The sequence below is a fragment of the Sapajus apella genome, unplaced genomic scaffold (assembly GCF_009761245.1).
Source record: "Sapajus apella isolate SASKATOON/1434 unplaced genomic scaffold, GSC_monkey_1.0 scaffold3, whole genome shotgun sequence".
NCBI classification, from domain to species: domain Eukaryota; kingdom Metazoa; phylum Chordata; class Mammalia; order Primates; family Cebidae; genus Sapajus; species Sapajus apella.
This window is the reverse complement of record NW_022436943.1, coordinates 42,132,077-42,148,082: the sequence shown is the minus strand read 5'-3', so window position 1 is coordinate 42,148,082 and position 16,006 is coordinate 42,132,077. Positions and strand designations below refer to the sequence as shown.

Genomic DNA, 16,006 nt, shown 5'->3' with positions numbered 1-16,006 from the left:
ATACTGTATATACATATATATATACACATATTTAATGCTGTTTATTAAAGAATACACTCTAATAATTAGACTTTAAAATATTTTTATTTAAAAGTTGTTACTTTTTGGAAGTATTTGAGATTCCCATTCTGTTTACTAAGAGGCTCAGAAGAAAAATTTAAAATTTATTAAAGGAAATAAAATTCATTGATCACTACTTTTCTCTGTATACTTCTTTAATATATATTTTCATTCTTTTCTCTAAATGTAAGAATAATGTACATGTTTGTGGCAAATTTTGAAACCACAAAAAAAATAAAGAATAAAATATAAAATAATTTCCAATTTTAATACCCTTAGATAATCACCCACCATTAATATTTTGATATTTTCTTTTAGTACTTTTCTATGCACTTTCTAAAAGCATTAGAATTACAATGCCTATAGGCAACTTTGGATATTGTTTTTAAAATATAACATTATATCTAAGAATTTCTCCATTCCCATATTCTTTGAAAATCTAATTTTTTATGGCTGTATAATATTCTATTATGAATATACTCTAATGAATTTAACCATTTCAATCTTGTTTCACTTTAAAATGTATTTAATTTTTCCTTCTCATGCCTAAATCCTTGTTCTCATCTCTGGTTATTTGCTCAAAGTTTCTATACCAAATACAGTGTCAAAAGATATTTTAGAAGCCTATATAATACATATGATGTGGCAGACACTGTTAACTTTAAAATAATATTGGTTTATTTTATCCTTATAAGATATAGGTACTATTATAGGTTATTGTAAACTGTTTTACAGATGAGAAAGGTGAGGCAGTGAGATTAAGTAACATCCTAAAATCCCACAGTGAGTATGTGATTGAATTGAGGTTTGAATTCGAGTACATGCCCCTAACCAGTATTCCCAGCTGTCTACTGAGAAAAGTTCCTGAGATTTTGATAAATATTGTCAAATATTATAAAGATCATACAACACACATGGGAGAGAACTTATTTCACCTAACATCATCTTACATTCACCAACAAAGAATATTTTTTTTTCATATCTATCTCCAAATTGTATATTTTAAATTGGTGTTTATTTGATTTGGCCATTTTATTCTAAAATATATTCTTTGGTAAAATAGTACTTTGAACATAGTTGGAGTTCAACTAATATTTGTTGGTTGGTTGATTAATTGACGGATTGAGAAAGCAGAAGAATTAATTTGAGTCAGATCAATAAGTATTGATTCAATCTATTTGAATATAGACTAGTAGGCCTGAGAGAGCAGTGTGGCTACCTGAGCTATTATAAGCAAGGCAAATATCTGTATATTCAGGAAGACTTAAGCAGCTAGGCTTCAGTTCAGTGGGGTTTCTTTTCTAACTCAGATACAAGCTGATAGGTGCTCCCTGAAGATGCCTACTGCTCCTGAAGGGTCAGACAGAAAGCAATTAACAAATAATGCAAGATTGTATTCAGTCATGAATTAAATGAAACATAAATGTTATAGTAGATCTGAGAGGACAGAAAGCTCCCAAAAGTGCCCTGAACTGAACCCCAACAAACACTGTGAGACCAGTCTTGTCTAACTGTATTTGAATTAGTTGAGCACTCCATCTGAGCAATGGTGAGCCTACTCTTTTGGATGAAATCCTAATGGAAAAACAGAAATATTTTCAAATAGCAATATTATTAACTGCCTTTTATTTTTAAGCAGGAAATGCCATATCTACAACTGTGCCTAGTAATTTTCTTTTCTACTCTCATCATTTTATTTTATGCCCAAAATGTAGAAACTACATAAGTAGCCCAAACTATAGTGTGATTATATGCAGTGCTTTTGAACACGTTTTGAGCTGGAACAAGATAGATTGATGACAGTACATCAGCTAATCACAAAATATTGCTTTTCTAGTTGCCCTTGATAATAAAGTACTCTTAAAATTAGAGATTGTTTTTCATTGCACAAACTAGTAACAGCAGCGTTATACAGAACTATGTAGGAACATGGGATTACTTCTAGACACTTTTCTTGAGCGCAAATATTGTAGTCTTTTAACTACGAAAATACTTCTTAATAATGTTTTATAGCTGCTAAGGGAAACATAATTATAGAATCAGTAAAAAATTTTTAAGTATTAAGATACAAACAAATCTATTTCTTCCACTAGACACCAAAAGCACAAGGCTCAGGGCCTATAAAATTTTCAAAACACACATGCACACAAAGCAACAAAAAATGTATCTGCCCTAAAATTGGAAAAGAAATTTGCAAAATACAAATTAGTAAATGCTACTATTAGATCTACAGAAGGTATCATTTTTTAACTATTCAAGACAAATCTTAAGACAGTTATATATAAGTTAAAATGTTTTATTTCTCTTATGAAAATGCGTTTGTTATGATGTGGGCCTCCAGAAGTATGGGAGCCTAAGACTTGTAAAGATCTTAAATTGGCCCTCAGTTTAAGGAGGTAATTCTGTCTGATGAAGCTGTTTTCAAACATTGATTTATTAACCATGATTTTCATTTCTCCATTAAGTAACCTACTAAGGGACACTTAGAGTATTGACAGGCATACAATTCCTACATGTATCTAAAAACTAATTAATAAAGGTCAGTTGCTTCAGGAATTTGCTTCTATTTGAGATGTTTGCTTTATGGTTTCCTCTATTTCAGCCACTGCTTATTTTTCATTAGTATACAGTTGCAATCAGCTTTTTGCTCAGACCCTGGGAGAAACTAATGACTGCTTCTCTCCAGTAGCTATCCAGTTTGTGGAACTTTGTTATGGCAGCCCTATCAAACTAACACATTGCCTACGTTGAAAGTCCAAATTCCAGCAAGAAGGAAACAGATCTATCTGGGTTCAGGTGCCTTTAATCAACTGTGATCACCGGGGAAGAATTATAGCTACCGCACACCAAGTATATATATGAGAGAAAGGGATGTCTTAGCTTGATCCCTAGAAACTTGGGCCAGAGGAAATAATTAAGAGCTGATGTTTTATTTGGGAATACAAAAACACAGCAGCAAGGGTGAGGACAAGGTAGGGCTACCATACATCTCCATTTGCTTTAGTCCTGGTTTACAGCTGGCTGTCCTGGTGGATTGTTGGGAGGTGATGGGCAAATTCATCCATGGAAGAGGAAGGCCTTATGATCTCCCATTAGGAGACAAAGGGTGATATTCCACAAATGGCGTAACATCCTTTTCTTCAAGAAAGACTATGTGATATCAAGTGATCCAGGGGTTCACAGGACTAGGGATCGGGGTCTCACATACATAGTTTTGTTTTTATTTTTGTCTTTCATTTGGCTTAAGAATTTCTATGGAATGCAAGGTTTCGAAGACATCTGGTTTGGGGTTTACTGACAAATGTAAGATTTTTATAGTTATGCTTTTATTTTAATGTGTATTACAAAAAACAGCATTAAATATGCAAAATAAATACATCAATAAGAAATAAATGAATTATTTTAAAAAAGATTCAGTAAATAGTAGTACAACAAGTGCTGCTGCAAAAATGGTGGGAGTGGTTCACAAAAGAAGTTCATTCATAAATGTGCATGCAACGTGGGATACTGGCATGGGCAGTGGTTCAGCCTGGCCTAGAGCAGCTCCAGTGGCTAGGTTTTCATGCTTTCCTTCTCCTTGTGCCTCAGCCAGGTCTTTCCTCTTCTTCCCCCTTGCTTTGTCCTATTAGTCCTGATTCAATTCTGTGGAGTCACATAGAATTATTCTGTTGCTCCAGCTTTATATCTGTCCTTCCTTTACTTGAAGACAATCACAGCCTTCTTCAAACCTTCTTTTTCTCAGGTCTAACTCTTCCTATGGCCCTTCCTCATTGAGCATCTTTATGTTCTCTTGTCTGTCATTTTCTGACTAAAGACAGTGGATGCCCAAATGTCAAAAGCAAAGATTTCCCATACAACCCACTTGTGTAGAACTCTAAGAGACTAATGAGTCTCCACTTTTAATGTGATTCAAGTATTTAAAATTCTTGTGCAAAAATTATTTCATTTGATCCCCTAGAGTTACAGATGAAAGATGGGCAGGTAGTATTAGCTCTACTTACCAGGCTAGAAAACAGAGGGATTAAAATATTAGAGATTTTACTTTAATTTGAAGACAACATTCTTGAGCATAAAACTGAGTCTCCATACACATCTGTTGCTTTTTTCTGTTAACCTATTTACATAGTCTATGCTGTCGTAACATTCACAGTACATGATATAAGATAGGGCAGATAGAACCGAGATAATGGAGAATAATAAGAAAAGAAAAGTAGAAAATTAAAAGAGAACACATAAGGGATATGGAGTGGGTTGGTAGGCAAAGCAGAGGGAAATGAGTAGAAAGGAGAAATAACATTTTATTTGAGTCTTTTATAAAGAATCGTCTTTCTTCATATTGGCTCTTGAAATTGAGTTCCCTGAAGCAAGGGCCTGCTGCTTCTGTGAGACTAAGGAAGCCTCTCAGAAAATGTTTAATATTCCCCAGAAGGAGCAGCCTCAGGTTTGATAATTTGCTAGAAGGATTTATATGACTCAGCATATAGTTTTACTTATAGCTAAGAGCTGTTACAGTGAAAGGATATAAAGCAAAATCAACAAAAGGGAAAAGTGCATCGTGCAAAGTCTGAAGGAAGCCAGATGCCAGCTTTGAAGGAGCCTGTCCCCGTGGAGTCACACAGGACGTGCTTAATTCCTCCAGCAACAATTGTTGCAACCTGTGTAAACTGTCTACCAGGGAAACTCGTCAGAGACTCAGTGTCCAAGGTTTTCTTGGGAGATGAGTCGCTTAAGAATTCATCGTCTAGCATGTTCCCAATCCAGAATCCCAGAAGGAAGGCAGGGGTTCAGCATGAATGAAGTTCCACAAACAGTTCAGGCACACTGAGCCATTCTTATCAGTGAGGAGCCATTTATATCAGTGCAGGGAACTATTTATCCAGGTTTCCAGAGGCCAGCCAAGGGCCAATCTAAGGATAGCAGTCTCAGGCCTGCTTTGTTAACTTTTCTGCACACATAGTAAATGCTCCATCGAGGCAACAAAAGCTTCACTATGCTCTCAAGTTGATAGGCAGAATTTCTTTTTTTTCTCTTGGGAGAAGGGAATTCAGACTGTCCGAATACAGAAATACAAGTCATCAGAAATAGACTGGGATAGTAGATAGAGGAAAATGAGTGATACCAAGTAAATAATGAATAAGCCAATGTGATGGATGCACAAATCTATAGTTTCCTCAGTGATGCGTAATGTTATTTCTCAATTCCACATGAGAACTAGTGTTTGCAACTGAGATATTCCTGCCCCTTAAATCTAACCTAAATCTTTCCTTCTTATTGAACTGGGTCTTTCCATTCCCTGTTGAAGCTCAATTGGTAGCAACATCACAGACCATCAGGATCTATGATGACATCTACACTGGGGTGTATCCCTAAGAAGAGAACATTTAATCCTTACATTTCAAGTTTTTAAACTCCTACACATAGAAAATAAACATAATAGATTCAGAATACTTGAGTGAAGTGTGCCAAAATCCAGTTTCTTTCAGAGAAAACTTAGGCACTGATTAGCTATGTCTCCTTGAGCAATACAACCTCCACATTTCAGTTTTCTCACCTATAAAATGAGAGGATCAAACTATGTGCCCTGCAAGATTTCTTCTGACTGAAAAACCCTCTGAGTCAATGAGTTTTTACAATTCTGTCATATAAACTGCCATTGGCATTACTTACAAGTCATAATGCTTTTGATTCAAATGTCTTTTCTCCCATTCAAATCTAGGGAAAGGCAGGACAGAGGGGCAGAGAGCTTGGAGTTGGAATTGGGGAGCAATGACTTCAGAATAAAAAGTTGTGGGAACTCAAAAAACATCTCAGTAAAATGGGAGTCTTCCAAATACCCTCCCTGCTCAGAAACTTGTATTTGGATCACATAGAACTATTTCCTGTGCTCCAGCTGAACTTTCCTTTCTTGGTTTTTAATAATAAAGAAACCAGCACATTAATTTTTAAAACAGGAAATAATAGGGCAAAGACTCCATAAACAGCTGAAATGTTAATCACACAAAAGCTCCCAAAGCAATTTCGCTGTGGACTCCTCATGGTTATGCATTACAATAGGAATTCTCAACAGAACACTGACCCTAGGACTGGCTGCTGGGCAAATGGCACCTAAGGCAGCCTTTATACCTGTGCCAGCTCTTGAAGGAACAACCAGGGCAGAATGTTTCAGAAGAGCCATTGCTTAGTTGGTGCTGGTGGAGTGGGAAATGAGAAGCACTACTTAATCCATGTTGATTAGGTACCCTGCTTATATTATTACAATTTCAGGTGTGGATGAGAGAATCTTATTATCATGTGTGTTTTACAGACAAAAAAAAATGAAGTACAAAGAAGATAGGTAACTTCCCTGAAGTCATACAATCACACAGTGTATTCTTTTTCTATTGCTGTGTTCTTGCTGCATAACACGTTAGCATAATCTCAGCACCTGAAGGCCACATAAGTTTATGATCCAGGTACAAGTTATCTGAGTCTTCTGCTCAGGGTCTCACTGGGGTGCAATCAAGATATTAGCCAGAGCTATAATTCTAACTTGAGATTGCTGACCTCTTTCAAGCTCATTGGTTACTGGCAGAACTCATCTCCTCACACTTATATTACTAAAGTCTCTCTCCAGCTAGCCAACAGGAATCCCTCTCATCTAGTAGACCTTACAAGTAGTCCTTGTCAGGTGACTCCTCTGCACAGTTCACAGTATGGCTATTTGCTCCCAGGCCAGCAGAATCATATCTCTCCAAAGTGTCACTTTCTTTAAAGGCTCCTCTGATTAGTCTGTTCTCATGCTACTAATAAAGACATAGCTGAGAATAGATAATTTATAAAGGAAAGAGATTTAATTGACTCACAGTTCAACGTGGCTGGAGAGGCTTCACAAACATAGTGGAAGGTAAAGGAGAAACAAAATCACGTCTTACATGGTGGCAGGCAAGAGGACTTGTGCAAGGGAACTCTTTTAAAACCATCAGATCTCATGAGACTTGTTTGCTACCATGAGAATAGTATGGGGGAAAATGCCCCCATGATTCAATTATCTCCACCTGGCCCCACTCTTGACATGTGGGGATTATTGCAATTCAAGTTGAGATTTGGTGGAAACACAGCCAAACCATATCACCCACCCAGGATAATCTCCCTGTATTACTCTGTTCTCATGCTGCTAATAAACACATATCCAAGACTGGATAATTTATGAAGGAAAGAGGTTTAATTGAATCACAGTTCCACATGACTTGGGAGGTCTCACAATCATGGCAGAAGGCAAGGAGGAGCAAAGTCACATCTTACACGGCAGCAGGCAAGAGAGCGTGTGCAGGGGAACTCCCCATTGTAATATCATCAGATCTCATGAGGCTTATTCACTATCACAAGAACAGCATGGGAAAGACCTGCCCCCATGATTCAATTACCTCCACATTCCATTGAATAAAGCAGGTTCATAAGAGCAAATTCACTCCTAGGTACAACAGGGCAAAGACACAGAATTCCCACACAGGAAAGGGTTCTTCAAGGAAGGAAAGTGGTTTTTGAGAAACAGTAATATGATCCATCACACCAGAAATCAACAGGCTGAAAACTTCTGTCCTGCACACTTGGGTTTTCTTTTTTCATTTGTTAGAAATTAAATTTTACAATACTTCTCTGAAGTTGGAGAAAATAATACAAGTTAGTATTTAGAAGGTAACAGACATAAAGAATGCTCAAGCTAGAAAGGTTCTTACAGTTCATGTAGTCACAACATCATATTTTATGAATGAGAAGGCCAGCTCAGAGAAGCCAATTGAGTTTCCCAAAGCAACCCAGCATTACATAGAGGGCTAACACAAACTCCCAAAACACTAGTCTCAGAACTTACAACCATTCTTCTATTGCCTATCCATAGGATAAGCCAACTTGCCATCTGTGAGTCAGATGCAAAGCTTCACATAGCATAGATGTGGTTCCCGTGCTGGAACCTGATTTATGGTACTGCTGAGAGAACACCCCAGTGCAACTAGTTACAATGGGCTTTTCTCAAACCAATTCTCCTCGCTCTGTTGAGAGAGACTATAATTATATTCACTTCTTTCCTTGTTTTATAGCTTGGTACTGACATAGTGAGAACATCTACAATAAAAATGTCTATGGGGCTCTGTTTCCTTTTGTATAAATTCATTGTCTGGAATCTAGCAGCCACATGGCTTGGTGATTTATCAGAATTAGTCCATTTAGGAAGTAATGCCTTGCTCAACTGAAATCTGTTCTCTTTGTTTTACCCAAAACCTAGTATTGTCATGAAGCTTAAAATCAGACTTCAAGGGGATGTTTTAAAGTAAAACAACAACTCTCTGATCCTTGGTCAATTCTTACCTTAAAGCCTCTCTGTTCAAAACATTTTTGTGCTTTATGATTCTTCATGAAAATTATTTCTTCATCATCATTTTATGTTCCACCACTGACATTGCATCTAATTTGACAACATAATCTGATGGCCATCTTCATTTATGAATTGGTCATATTTTAGGGATGGCAAAATATATGTAATGGAAGAGAGCGTTATTTTCAATATATAAAGTATAGTTTATCTAGACTTTTGTCCTTAGTTTTTAATATAAGCTCTTTAAAGTATCATGAATTTCATATCCTTTCAATTTTATTTATAAAATCCAGGAGTACATAATCTAATGTTCTCAAATCTTTAAAAAAATATATGTGGATATCAATGCACATTATTAGCATTTTGTTCACTCTCTGAGTTTGAATCCATTACTTGATCATCTCATGTTTTCTATTTTTGATTTATTAAGGGTTACATTCTTTTAATATAGTCATGTTATAGATATACAAGGTTTAGTGCTAAAAACTAGGCAAATGGTAGACACATGAAGAAATTGTAGGAGAGATTGTACTATTCTAAGAAATAAACAAATTCATACATACATACCTACATGTTCACTACCTTCAGAGAGGTTAGAATCTAGATTTTTTTTTAAGTTCCTCAAACTTTCAGGGCTGGAGTCTACAATGGTGTTTAGGGTCCCCTACCCCTCCAACTAGATTTTGCCTGCCTGCTCTTCATTTGCTGACTCTAGCAAAGTATACATTCGAGTAGTTTATATGGTTATGTTAGAACAACTCCAATGACTCAGAATTTGATGAGTGAATTCACCTTCTAATGATTTGTTGTTCTGCATTTTATATTCACACATACACACATATAACATAGGTACAGTATTTTCCTGAGAGTTCTCCAACATAAATAAACTAAATGATGTCAAGCCAGACAAGGGGTATTCTTCAAAGAAAGCCAACTTGGCATAAAGAACTAGACATTGGAAAGCACATTTGAGCAAATACACAGACTGTGTGTCTGAAAAACTGTTTCTCTACAATGCCAGAATTGGAAAAGCTGAACCGTTTGGTTACTTGAATAGGAATATTCTTAGAAGATATCACTGATGACTGGACTAGCATGAGAAAGCCATAATCATGCCATGGAGGTCTAGGGACTTAGCCTGCTCCGTTGCATAATTTGCACATCTTAGCTTGGTATGATACCTACACTATGATCCTTTCTCTGTTACTAAAAAACAGCTGAGATGATATTAAGTCTACTGCTCATGTTAGTCCAACTTATGTTGCTATAAGGGAATACCTGAGGCTAAGTAATTTATAAAGAAAAGAGGTTTATTTTGGCTCATGGTTCTATAAACTTTACAAGAAGCATAGAGTTCACATCTGCTTCTGGAAAGGCCTCAGGAGGCTCACAATCATGGCGGAAAGTAAAGGGGGTGCAGGCATGTCACATGGTGAGAAGGTAACAAGAGAGAAGGGAGCAAGTTATGAGGAGGTCTCAAAATTTTTTAAACAACCAGATCTCACGTAATCTCATTACTACGCATTACCACAGGGAGATCACCAAGTCATTTACGAGGCATTTACCCCCATGACATAACACCTCCCACTAGGCCCACCTCAAAGATTGGAGGTCACATTTCAACAAGAGATTTGAAGGGAACAAAACATTCAATCATATCACTGAATATTTATCTCCAGATATGTCCACATCGTAATCCACAGAACCTGTGAATGTCACCTTAAATGGCAAAAGGAACTTTGCATATCTGATTAAGATAAGGATCTTAAACCTAAAAGATTAAGGTTAAAAGATGGGGATATTATCCTGGACTGTCCTCAAGAGCTCCATGAAATCATAACAGTCCTTATAAAAGGGATGAAGGAGGAGTCAGAGTGAAAAGAGAAGGCAATGTGATGACAAAAGAGACTGAAGTGATGTACTTGAAGATGGATGGGGTCACAAGCCAAGGAATGTGGGCAGCCAATAGAGCTAAAAATGGAAAGAAAAAGCCTATTCCCTAAGAGCCCCTGGAAGGACCCAGCCCTCACACTTTGACTTTAACCCAATTGAAAACTGATTGCAGCCTTCTGACCTCCAGCATGGTAAGAGAATAAATTTGTGTCATTTAAAGCTATGAGGTTTAAAGTAATTTGTTACAGCAGCAACAGGAAACTAATACAGATATTTAGGGTTTCTCTTGAATTGTTTGTTATTATAATAATGATGCTGTGATGAAATTCCTTCTATAGATACTTTTGTCTGCCTTTTCAGTGAGTTCATTAACATGGAATTCTAGAAGCAAAATTCCTATAACCCGTACCCTCTTACAATGTACCTGGGAGTGGCTGGGAAAGTGCTGAGCAACTTGGCTGTTTAGAAGAGTTTGATTTTTTTTTTTAGAACAGTTTGATATTTTCTGTTGTTGTTTTGTTTTGTTTTGCTTGAAATAGGATCTTGCTGTGTTGCCCAGGTTGGAGTGCAGTAGTCCAATCATGGCTCACTGCAGCCTCAACCTCCTGGGTCCAAGCAATCCTCTCAAATAGCTGGGACTGCAGGTATGTGCATCATATCAGCTACTCTTTGTATTTTTTGTAGAGATGGGGTTTTGCCATGTTGCCCAGGCTGGTCTTGATCTTCTGGGCTCAAGCAATTCTTCTACCTTGGGCTCCCAAAGTGCTGGCATTACAGGAATGAGCCACCACACCTGATTGAGTTTAGTAATAATTTAGTATAGAAAATTGTGAATGGTTAACTTTTGTGTTTTCCAAGTTTGTCCCTTTTACCCTCGAGAGCCTTGCAACTTAAAGTGTGTTTTTTGTACTAGCAGCATGGCCACCACATGGGAGCTTCTTAGAAATCCCAGCACTTTGGGATGGCAAGGTTGGTGGAAAACCTGAGGTCAGGAGTTCGGGATCAACCTGGTCAAGGTAGTGAAACCCCGTCTCTACTAAAAATACAAAATTTAGCCTATTGTGGTGGTGGATGCCTGTACTCCCAGCTACTGAGAAGGCTGAGGCAGGAGAATCACTTGAACTCGAGAGGTGGAGGTTGCAGTGAGCCAAGACTGCACCACTGCACTCCAGCCTGAGCCACAGGAGTGAGACTCTGTCTCAAAAAAAAAAGAAAAAGAAAATAGAAATGCAGAATGTCAAAACCTTATGAAATCAGAATCTACATTTTAACCATATATCCACAATTCTTATGCATATTAAAGTTTGAAAGCATAAGCCCTACAGTCTAAGTTGCATAAAAGCAAAGTCTTTGTTGTTTTTGTTGAGTGATGTATTTGCAGTGTCTCAAACAGTGCCTGGCATTACTTGGAGGGGCTCAATACATATTTGTTTAATGAATGATTAAATAAGAAAATGCACTAAGGCTTGCATGTTAAAGATGAATTTGAAGATGGGAGTTACCTGTGCATTATTCTCTATACTTTCTGTACATACACACACACAGTTAAAATCAGAGAATGTTTTTTGTATCCATACCTCAGGGTCATTAGCACCACCTGAAAAACTGGCTGCAAGTTGAGCTCTTTTCCTGGCCATTGTGAAATGATACATCCAGGGAAGAGGTTAATATTAAAAAAACTGGAATGAGATGGGAGAAGTTACACCCAGTAACTGTTATCAGAAGTCACACCTCTTCTTGGGAACAAAGGGACCAAGATTCAGAGGGGAATGACCATGCAGGAACCTAGTGGGGACCTAAGGAGGGTTGCCCTTATCATGAGTACCACAGATCTCAGAAAAAACTCCTGGGTCTATCTTTGGCACAAATTACTTACTTCTTCCAAAGTTTCATTCATACCAAATAATGATTATATCACTTTGACCTAATGGCCTGTAGATTTTGAGGGTGCCACAAAAGCCCTACATATTGTTGAGTTAATAATGACTGAGATTAAATTTTCCTTCAGCCTCATAATATAAAAACTCTGAGCCAGATTTAATTTCATGTAAGGAAAATAAAGTACTGTGATATTTCCTCTTTTAAAATTACTTTAAAATTCTGTATTATTAAAATTTTAAATATCTACAAAGGGTGAAAAGAAAAAATTGCAATGAACCCTCATTATCCATCATCCATTTCCAAGAATTATCAATGTATTGCCAAATTTTTTCCATTTATACTTCTCATTCTCATTATATGCTAATTTTACCAGCTTTATTGAAGCATAAAATGTATCAAATTCATCCACTGTAAGAATACAAGTTAATGATTTTCAGTAAATGTTTACAGATGTGCAGATATCACCACAATCCAATGGTAAAACATTCTCATCTCCCCCAAGTCCCCGAGTCCTTTCCCAGTCAATCCCTGCTTCCATCCCCAACTCCAGACAACCACTGATTTGCTTTATGTCTACAAATTTGCCTCTTCTGGATATTTTATATAGAGAGAATTATGTATTCAGTAGACTTTTCTTTCTGGATTCCTTACTTAGCATAATATTACTGAGGTTCATCCATATTGTAGCATATATAAGTAGTTCAATCCTTGTTACTGCTGAATATTATTAAGTTACATGGACATGCCACATTTGTTTATGCATTCTCTAGCTGATGGGCAATTGGATTGTTTCCACTGTAGAACTTTTACGTTATAATAATGCTATGAACGTTCATTGATTAGATTTTTTGGTACGTATTTTCATTTTTTCTTGGGTAGATACCTAGGTGCAGAATTGTTGGGTCATATGGTAGCATTTTTAAACTAAAACCTGTTTTCCAAAGTGTTTGCACCATTTTCTATTTCTACCAGCAGATAAGAGGAGTTCTAGTTTCTCCACATCCTCCCCAGCACTTGCTTCTGTCTCTTTTTTATTACAGCCATTCTAGTGCATATAAAGTAGTACTTCAGTGTGGTTTTAATTTGTAAATCCCAAGTGACTAACGATGTTGAGCATCTTTCCTTGTGTTTATTGGTCCTTCACATGTCTTCTCTGGTGAAATGTCTATTTAAGTCCTGGCCTCATTTGTTAATTGGGTTGTTTGCATTTTTATTATTGAGGTGCATGAGTTTTGTGTGTGTGTGTGATATATTCTGGAAGTCTTTTATCAAATAAAAATTTCCAAGTTTTCTCAACGAAATCTGTGGTTTGCCCTTTCATTTTCTTAATAATTCGTTTTGAGGCCCTCTGATCATGGGTGGTTACAATATCTGCTTCCTCAACAGGTGCAGAGGCCTCATTTAGCTACATTTAGTTTATTTATTTGGCTACAACAAACGACTAGAAAACCAATTTCAACAGAAACTTTTCAGCCTTTACAGAGCACAAAATGTGCACCTGAGGAAAGCTACTGTAGCCCCGCTCTAGCTAATAGGATGGCCCAGAGAGTGGAGCGCAGGGCTTCTCACGAGGGCAGAAAAGTAGTGCCAGTGTGACACCTGCTGGGATTTTGAGAGCAATTGAATTGAACCTGTAGATCAATCTGGAGAGAATTAACATATTCTAATTCATGAACATAGAATTTCTCTCCATTTATTAAGATCATCTTTTATTTCTATCACCAATGTTTTATAATTTTTCACTATAAAAGTCTTATGCTTCTTTGGTTAAATTTACCCCTAAGTATTTTATTCTTTTTGGTGCTACTATGAATGAAATTGTTTTCTAAATTTCATTTTCAGATTGCTCATTGTTAGTATTTAAAATTACTAACAATGATTAGTATTTAAAATTACTAACAAAGTTAGTATTTTAAATTGTTGTTTGTACATTGATCTAGTATCCTGTGATCTTGTGAACGAATTGATTATTTCCAGAAGTTTTAAAAATGTGTATTCCTTAGGATTTTCTACATTCAGCTATGATGTTTTTTATATTCATGTGTTTGTGGAGTAAGATTCATGGAAGTCTAATTTTAACTTAAACAAAAGAAGACTGTATTCAAGATTATTCCTATTACAGTAATGCCTGTGCCTAAGGAGCAGGGTAAGAGAGATGTCATCAGGGATGTGCTGGGAATTGGGCATCTTCTGCAACCTAGCTTATCTTTTCTACAGCCATACAAGACAGCTTTGCAGTGGAGGCTTTTGTCAAAATGTGCCTACTCCTATGGGAATGTATCAGGAGGAGGAAATCACCGAGAATTGCTGCCTTTGGAAGAAGGCTTGGCCTGAAACACGTCTTCAGGGAAGATTCTAGGAAGACAGAAGAGATCTCCAAGAACAGAAACAGCATGGGAAAGAAACAAAAGAGACCTGAAGGCAATGCATCAAAGTATAAGAAGAGGCGTCTTCTCCATTTTACAGAGGGTATAGATACGGTGCAAAGTCAGCATTTTGAGTCCTGCACAGAGTGTACAGTTCAGAGATCAGATAAAGCAATGAAAACAGAGAAGGCATGGCAATAGATAATTGTTGCTACAAAAATGGCAAAATCCTTGTGTTGTAATATAATTTAATCTCAGCACATTGAGTTAGCGTGTGTAAAGCATTTAGCACAGGGTTTGGTTAATAACAAGTATTGGATAAATGGTAGCTGTTTATATCATCATCATTATTATTACTATTACATTTTCAGCTAAAATTCAAGGCATTCTGTGACTCCTTACAACCAGTATTTATAATGCCAAAGGCATTATAAATTATGCTCAATTTTTATGGTTATTTCAGAGAAAATATCATGAGACTCAGGAAGTAGATAAGGCAGTCCAGGATAGAGGCAGATTTCAGAGGAGAACATAATAAGAAAGAATACAAAAGAAACAAAATTTTATATTAACCACCCAGAGCAATCAAGACTACAAACTGCTATGGAAAGACTAATGAATATACCCGAAATGCATACATCTGTATGTGTGTGTGTTGATAGAAAGTCTATTTCAAGCTAATCCACATCATATTTAATTACATCTTTACTTATAATTATCAGATTAAATATAAACTCCCTTTTCATTGTAGTTGAAAACCTAACACTGGATGTGCCTGCCAAAAGGCGGACCATTGTGTGACCAGGGACTGCAGCCTGAAGGGCCCCAACAGAGGCAGTTTCAAAATGAGTCTCTCCCCTCTACTCCCTGTCCCTGTGTTAGTTAAGAGTGGAGTCATCTGATCCTGCTTGGTGACAATATGGCTAACTTAGGGAGTCATTTAGTTCACATGGTTACAACATATACTCAGGACCTGGGTAAACTGAAGCTTTTCAGACCCTACAAAGTATAGGAATCTGTATCTGGAGAAACTACTTCTATCTGACCTGCTCAGCTTCTGTGCTCCAAGTAACCCAAATACAAAGTCTGGCTAGTAGGATATTCCAGAGGAGGGACCCCAGCAGCAGCTAGATGCAGTCAGGAAACAAGAATGCTCAGGTATGAATAGGCACAGTGGCTCATACCTGTAATCTTATCACTTTGGGAGGCAAAGGTGGGTGGACTGGAGTTCAGGAGTTTGAGACCAGCTTGGACAGCATAGGCCCTGTCTCTCCAAAGAATGTTTAAAAATTAGCTACACCTATGGTCCCAGCTACTTAGGAGGCTGAAGTGAGAGAAAATTTGAGGCTTCAGTGAGCTAAGATCATACCATCGTACTCCACCTGGGTGACAAAGCAAGATCATGACACATACACACACACACACACACACACACACACACACACACACACACACA

At 37.1% G+C, this 16,006-nt stretch overlaps 1 long non-coding RNA gene across 2 annotated transcripts in view; it reads right to left on the bottom strand.

Annotated features, from left to right (window-relative positions):
• Positions 1–16,006, bottom strand: part of LOC116528978 — a 386,229-nt gene that overhangs the window by 350,993 nt on the left and 19,230 nt on the right. The gene's annotated exons all lie outside the window — the stretch shown is intronic.